Raw genomic sequence first — 7,785 nt, forward strand, 5'->3', positions numbered from 1 at the left:
GTGAGAGGGGGAGGAGAGGTATGTATAACCATGTTCCAGTCAAGGTGAGGCCTCGCCTATCACTGGCTCAGATCTGGGTCTGTACTGAGGTCTGAGTTCTTGTCACTGTCATTGTTGGAGTTGGTGTGGCTCAAGGAAGCAAGTGACAACTTCTGCCCCAGGTGCAGCCTTCGCATGGAGGATGCTGGCTCTTTGTGGGAGAGTTGAAGAGGGGGAACCTGTCCTGTTCCTGGGACAATGACAAATCTCTCTGCCTTCAGCCCTGAAGGGGGCTGATGGGTGAAACAGAGGCCAGGTGTAATCATCTTCCCAGGGAGTGGCACAATTAGAAGATGTAGCTACTGGAGTAGGTGTGTCACTGTGGGTGTGGGCTTTCAGATCCTCATCCCAGCTGCCTGGAAGCCAGTGTTCTGCTAGCAGCCTTCAGATGAGGATGTAGAACTCTCAGCTCCTCCAGCACCATGCCTGCCTGGATGCTGCCATGTTCCACCTTGATGATAATGGACTGAACCTCTGAACCTGTAAGCCAGCCCCAATGAAATGCTGTCCTTATAAGAGTTGCCTTGGTCATGGTGTCTGTTCACAGCAGTAAAACCCTAACTAAGACACACCTCAACAGGAAGCTACTGGCTCAGTCACACCATTGAAGAAGATTCGGGTCCTCAGGAAGTGGCTTTCACTGCAATATTAGCCAACTACCCCCAGTCCTCACCACAGCTACCTCATGAGCAAGAACTTTATATAGAACAGGTGAATGTAAGTCCTCACAAGGCTCTCCCAAGCAAGTTCATCATGACAGCAGGAACTTGAAGCAGCCAGTCAAATGGCATCCATGGTGTCCATGGTCAGGAAGCAGAAAGTAGAATTTGCTGTTCTCTTCCCCCCCTCCCTTACTCAGATTTTATTCGTTTGCTTGTTTTTGAGATAGGATCTCATTACATAGTCTTGGCTGACCTAGAACTCATAGATATCCACCTGCTTCTGCCTATCTTTTTAAAAAAAAAAAGATTTATTTATTTATTATATATAAGTACACTGTAGCTGTCTTCAGACACACCAGAAGAGGGCATCAGATCTCATCACAGATGGTTGTGAGCCACCACGTGGTTGCTGGGAATTGGACTCCGGACCTCTGGAAGAGCAGTCAGTGCTCTTAACCACTAAACCATGTCTCCAGCCCCTGCCTATCCTTTTATTTTAATTATGTGTATATGTGTGTGTCCCTGTGTGACCGACTATGTGTGCATGAACACCGTACTTTCCCTCAGAGGCAGAAGAAGGATCCCCATAAGCTGGAGTCTCAGATAGTTGTGAGCTGTCATGTGGGCACTAGGAACCAAACCTGAGTCCTCTGCAAGGGCAGCCAGTGCTCTTACCTGTGCCGCCACCTCTCCAGCCCAGCCCAGCCCAGCCCACCCCACCCTTTTATTTGTCCGGGACTCCTGTCCACATTCAGAGTGGCTCTTCCTGCCTCCCTACCAAATCTAGAAGTTCCTTCACAGGCATGCTCAGAGGTTTGTTTAGGGTGATTTTAGATCCTGTCAAATAGACGATATCAAACATTTTATTAATGAACAGTGACTATCAGGGCCAGTATTCAAACTTAGGCTGGTCCCAGAGCCACCATCTCAGCTGGCCTGTTGGGCTGTCAGAGTTGACAATGACATCTCCATGTTGTCAGCCTTTTAAACACAAAACTAGGCTTTGCTGCTCCTTCCCATGCCTGGTAGAGAGCAGGGCATACAGTAGGTGCTTAATCAAGCATCTCTGAACAGGTTCCCATCTCTCACCTTCCTTTATGCTTTGGAGAGAAGATCAGCCTGAAGGAGGACAATCGCTTTTGTTCTGTTTGGATTTTGGAGACAGTCTCACTATGTAGACCAGGCTAGCCTTAAGCCCACAGAGATCCACCTGCATCCTCTTCCTGAGTACTGGGACTAAAAGTGTGTTCCCCAAAGCCCAGCTCACATTTATTTTACGTGTACACAGGAACAGACGTGCTGTAACATACAGGCACAACTCGGAGGATAACTTTCAGGGGTTGGTTCTCTTTCCACCCTGTGGGTCCTAGAGACCAAACTCCGGTTTTCAGGCTTGGTGGCGGGTTAGCCATTAGCCTGGAGAAGCGCCTTTTTCTTGGATGCTGTTCTCTGGCCCTGAATTCAACAAGACATTTGCTTTCACAATTCTGCTTGGGTATGACATCCATCAAATGAGCCCTGGAGAGGCTAAGGAACTGGCCCGACTCCGATGACAGTTAGAGATGGCACGCAAGCTCCCTGACCCACCACTAACCAGGCCAGGGAAGATGTTCAACCCAGATCACAGGAAGCCTGTGTGTGTTAAGGGTCATTCGTCACTGCCACCCCCAACATGGGGTGCTTTCGGGACAGGCCCAGTTCCCATCCTCTGGGATCGAATGCCTCTTAGGGACAGGAAACTCTTCCTTGTTACAAAGTTTCAGCCCCCTCCCCCCAGACCACTCCCCTCCTCGCTCCCTGGGGTTCACTGGTGAAAGCGGTGGCCGGTCAAGAGAGTGAGCCTGCAGGGTCCCGGCCAGCTGCTGGAGACGGAGAGGCAGGAAACGGGGACAATGGATGAAAGACCCTCTGTGCCCAGGTGGGTGGGGGGAGGGACAGGCAGGAAGCCTAGTCTCTGGAAGCTGGTCCAGCAGTAGCTGAAGGAAGGCTGCCCGGGATGCCGGAACCTGTGGGTTTGTTTGGATTCCCCAGGGATCCGCGCTGGGGAACCGTTTGCAGGCCACAGCCGAGCCCTTCTCCGTAGGGAGCCAGACCTCAGGGTCACTTTCATTCCTCAGTGTTCCTCCCCAGGGCCTGGGAGTCCGGCTGCCTGCACAGCAGGGGCCTGATCTGTTGAATGCAGAAATTAATAGGGCACCGCTAATAACTGAAGGATTACATATGGATTTGCTTGTTGAAGAAAACAAGGCTCGCGGGTGGGCGCCCCCCCCCAGGGGCTCCCTGGCTCTGCCCACCGCACCTGCAAGGAAGATCACTTCACCTTCCCTCCAGGTGAAGCTCGAGTGAAGCTCTTCAATAGAGGACAGAAAGTTAGGGGGTTGCCCTGACACCCACCCCCAGCTAAGGAATAGTCCTATTTCCTTACTGCCTCTAGCTCAACGTATTTTATTTGGGGGGAGGGGCTAGAACTTGGGCTGTTAAGAAGCTACTTCTCTTCCACCCTTCTCTCCCCGACCCACTCCATAACCAAGCCAGGCTCAGGATCTGCCTGCCTCTGCCTCTGCCTCCCAGATGCTGGGATTAATGGTGTGCACCACTGCACCTGGCCTGGCTACTCATTTAGTATGCGCTAAGCATGCATTCTGTGTCTATAAGGTATCAAGAACTGAGAAGGAGTATTAGCCAAAGGCTTGGGGGCTCAAAGGAATGAAGTAGAAGGCTAGAGGCTGAGCCACTTTGTCGATCTCTAAAGCAAGTCTGGGCTTTGCCAAGGTTGGGAGCCAAGCCTAGGGAAAGAAGGGAGGGGGTGTAAAGAGAAAGGGGGGAAGGAAGGAGAGAGTGTTGGAGCTAGCCAGAGAGAATTCCGAGTGGAGAATAAGGTGGTAGCGACTGAGACAGGCCCCATGTGTCTGACCTGACTGCTGCTCTTCAGCTGGTGGAGTCTTATCCAGTAATTAAGCTCCCACAAGTGTGTAGCAGCATCACGGGGTATAGTCATTAGAGAAAGCCAAAGCCTTCTCCCAGAGGACATAAGCACCTACTATGTGCTAGGCTTTGCACTGGATGCAAAGGTTGCCATAGTGAAGGAGACCGTCTTAGTCAGTTTGTGCTGCTGTAGCAAAATACCAGTGACCTGATAGTTTATAAGCCAAAGAAGTTCATTTTATCCCAGCTGTGGAAACTGGGCCCCGGCAGACAGAATATCTGGTGAGGGCCTGGTCTCTGCTTCCAGGGGCCAAATAGTTTCCTCCCTCACTTCTATTTATTTTAAAACAAGTTTGTGTGCATGCACAAGTGTTGGTGTGTATGCATGTTGCACGTGTGTAGAGGTCAAAGGTCAATGCTCAGATGTCCTCCTTAGGAATGTCATCCACCTTCCACGAGACAAGGTCTCCCACAAATCGAAACCTCACCAACTAAGGCTCCATCTCTCCTGCTTCCTCTGGCTATAAAATTATCTGTGCAGGTGGGGGTCCCTTGGCATAGTCACCCCCAAAGGTGGCTTTCAGGAGGTTACAGCTCACGGTAAATTTTGAAGAGTCACAAAGATTCTAACCTAAAAGTCCCCACTACCCAAGGCAATGGGCCATGGCAGCTTCCAGTGCTAGCCGCCTTGAGTCATAAGGAAATCTGCTAGCAGTGAACTTCCCGGTCCCCAACTCTCTGCTCAGCCACAGGTACAGGCAGGACCTGCCCAGTTCCCTCTAGCTAAAATCTGGGGCTGCCCCTCCTCTCCACGGCCTCCAGCTTTCAAATCAAGCCCTCTCAGCCTGCTGAATCAAGTTTTAGATGTTTACAATCTGTGATTCCACACAGAGATGGAACTTTCCAAGCTCAAATTCCCCCGGGGATCAGCCTCAGCCAGACCTCTCCACTCTTGACCTCTCTGGCCTGGCTGGCTAGCTCTGGAACCGCATGACAGGGCCACTTCTCCCACCTGAAGGGGTCACTCTCCTCCTCAGCACCCCTCAAGGGCTCCCTGTTACCCCAGAATCATGTCCAAGCTTCTGGGTTTCCTTGCCATCGCCCCTAACCCTGGGCTCCTTTTGGCATCTCCCCTCCACTAACTCTGCTTTTGAATGGTTTATTCGAGCACTATACCTTTGGATGTGCCCATCCCTTAGTTCTTGGCCGGTTTGCTACACTCTCCTACACAGGGAGACTTCCATGGTAGCCTCTAACCCTGCTATGGAGCCTGATAACCCTCTAAGGGCATGCCCCGCCCCGCCCCGCCTCAATCCGACTCCTCCCTCACCAGCCTCCGGATGGAATGAGCTGCGTATCCATTTGGCTTTGCACTGGCCTTAAAACAACACTTGACACCTGCACTGTGGGTTTTTTTCAACCTTATCTTTATGTTCTATGTAAGGGTATTTTATCTGAGCTTTTGTCTGTGCACATGTGTACAGTGCTTGCAGGGGCCAGATGAGGGTATTAGATCCTCTGGACCTAGAGGTACAGACAGCTGTGAGCCACCATGCGGGGGCTGGGACTCGAACCCAAGTCCTCTGGAAGAGCGGTCAGTGCTCTTCAAACTGCTGAGCCATCTCTCCAGCCTGGACACCAGCACTGTGATTATGCACTTCTGCCTGAGCTCTCTCCTCTAAATTGCACCCTACTCTACTGCCTGCTTTCTCCACAGAGAAATCTGTAGTCTATTTTCTTTAAGGATTTTTTTTTCCAATTTATTATAAGTCCTGTGTGTATGTGCTCGATCGCCACACACACCTGCACATACGTATGTCATGTGTGTATGTATGTCATCTAACACCTACGGAGACCAGAGGGATTAGGTCCCACAGATCACCGGTAGTTCTGAGGCCTCCAACATGGGTGCTAGTGTCAAACTTGTATTTTCTGCAAGATCAGCACCTTACCACCCTAACCACTGAGCCATCTGTCCAGGCCTTGCTCCTTTGCTGATTCTTCCCCAGTGAGGACAAGGCTGTTGTTTTATTTATCTGTCTGGATCCATATCTTGGAACAAATAAGAGGCTACTCAACAAATACCTCTAAGAGAAAAGAACTGAGCATGGGGCCTCATACCAGTAGTTCTAGCACGCAGGAAGCTGAGACAGGAGGATCATCCTGAGTTCAAAGCAACATACACTGTCCAGGTCAACCTGGACTACAGAGTGAAATCCTGGAGAGAGAATATGGAGGGGAAGGGAGGCCACAGGTGGTGAGAACCCTGTGTCAAGGCTGACTTCTGGGGGTAATGCTCAAAAGCCAGAAACAGGAGTAGCTGGCTAGGAAAGCCGAGGTCCTTGAGGGTCATGGGAGATGAGAAGGTGGAGTGGAAAGTTCTCTTCCACCTAAAGCTGACCTGGGAAACTGAGACACATGAAGGGTTTTGTAGGGAGCTGAGGAGACAGCAGGCAGGAAGGCCATGTGCTAGATGGGGTCTTCTCTGGTTAGGATATTAGGTCTGCTTCATTGTGTTCTTTAGACTCACTACTTCAGGACTAGTCAAACTGTACAACCTTTTAGTTGTCTGGTGTCTGTCCATGAGCAGGAAAGAGAACTGAGTAGGATGCCATACCTTCTGATGCCATCCGAAGGCCACCAGATGTTCTCGGTCCTGAAACATAGAGAGATTATTTAGCTGTCAGTCTGGGTCTCTGAGTGAGTTCCTGGACAGCCAGGGCTACACAGAGAAACCCTGTCTCAAAAAAAAAACAAAAACAAAAACAAAAACAAAAAAACACAGAAAAAGGATGGTGAGTTGAGGGAGAGCAGGTGACCTTGGCAAAAGTGACCCAGGAAGGAATGAGCCCAGCTACAGGCTACAAGAAGATGCCTTCAGGACCCTGCTGTTTCCACCTGAAGACCAGGAAGGGGGTGTGGGGTGGGGAATGTACTTCACGGTGTCTTGAAGGCACACCAGGATGACAGGTGCATACTGTGACCTTGTGAGACAGCCTAAGCAGGAGCAGGGGACTGAAACCTGCTGGCTTTCTGCTGCGTGCCTCTGGCGTTTCCCCTTTGCCTACAGAGGTTCTCCTGGTTCAACCTGAAGCTCCGTTTACTGGAAGGGCAAAGCTCCTCTCTGACTACGTGAATGAACTGAGAAAGGTTTATCTAAGTCACCTCAGCCTCTGGCTAAGGTGCTCTCACTAAGGAGACAGCTCACCAGGGTCTGGTCACACAGTTCAGGGGAGGAAGGATGAGCCAGGAGGACAATTGAGCCATGTGTCCTAGTCCTTGAGTTCACAGATGGGATGCTGAGCCTAGAGAGGTTGGTTGGAGGACTTGTCCAAGGACATGCAGCCAGCTGGGAGTAAAGGCAGCTCTGGAGCCTTTCCTTCCCTCCCAAGGCGCTTTCTATTCCTCTGGAGTCTTAGTTCTAAACCTGGTTTTTTGTATGCTGCATGGAGCTGCCACTGTGCCTAGCTCCTGTGCTGCTGGGCTGGGTGCTTTGACCACAATTCAGGCCACACCAAGCTTCCTGCCCCCAGGACCACATAGCCCAGCCTGGCTTCAAACTCTCTGTGACCTTGAACTTGTGACCCTCCCATCCTTACCTCCCAGTGCTGTATGTAAGCTGTCATGCCTGGTTTGTATGGTTTATCCAGGGCTCTGTGAGTTCTAGAGGAACACTGCCAGCTGAGCTCCACCCTTAGCAAGATTCAAGTCCTTGCCTACTGTGTCCAAAGCCTCCCCTCAACTGTGGCCTTGCCATGGGGCAGTTGGGTGGGGGTGTAGGAACAAGGACTTGTCATGAAACATGGGGAGAGAGCTTCTTAGACAGGTCCGTGCTGATTACGATGCTGCTTCACATGGTCCCCCGCAGTGGTCCTCGATGATAGGATCCAGGATCTCAGAGCTGTTAAGGTGCCCCCCCTGCCCACTTCCTCCAGAACAAACCAAAGAGGCCAAGAGTCACTTAAACCCTGACTCTCCTCAAACCGACTCTGTGCACAGGAACAAGACCAGGGGTTCCGTCCAAATACTGGTTCACTGGCCCAGGGCACATTTATTCTAGCCCTACTATGTGCCAAACCCTGTCAGACACCTACTAGACATAGACAGGAACAGGACATGGTTCTTTCCCAGTCCACAGCCAGCAGCAGAGGTGGGCTTG

Source organism: Micromys minutus (genome assembly GCF_963924665.1).
Source record: "Micromys minutus genome assembly, chromosome: 9".
In the NCBI taxonomy this organism is placed as follows: Eukaryota; Metazoa; Chordata; class Mammalia; order Rodentia; family Muridae; genus Micromys; species Micromys minutus.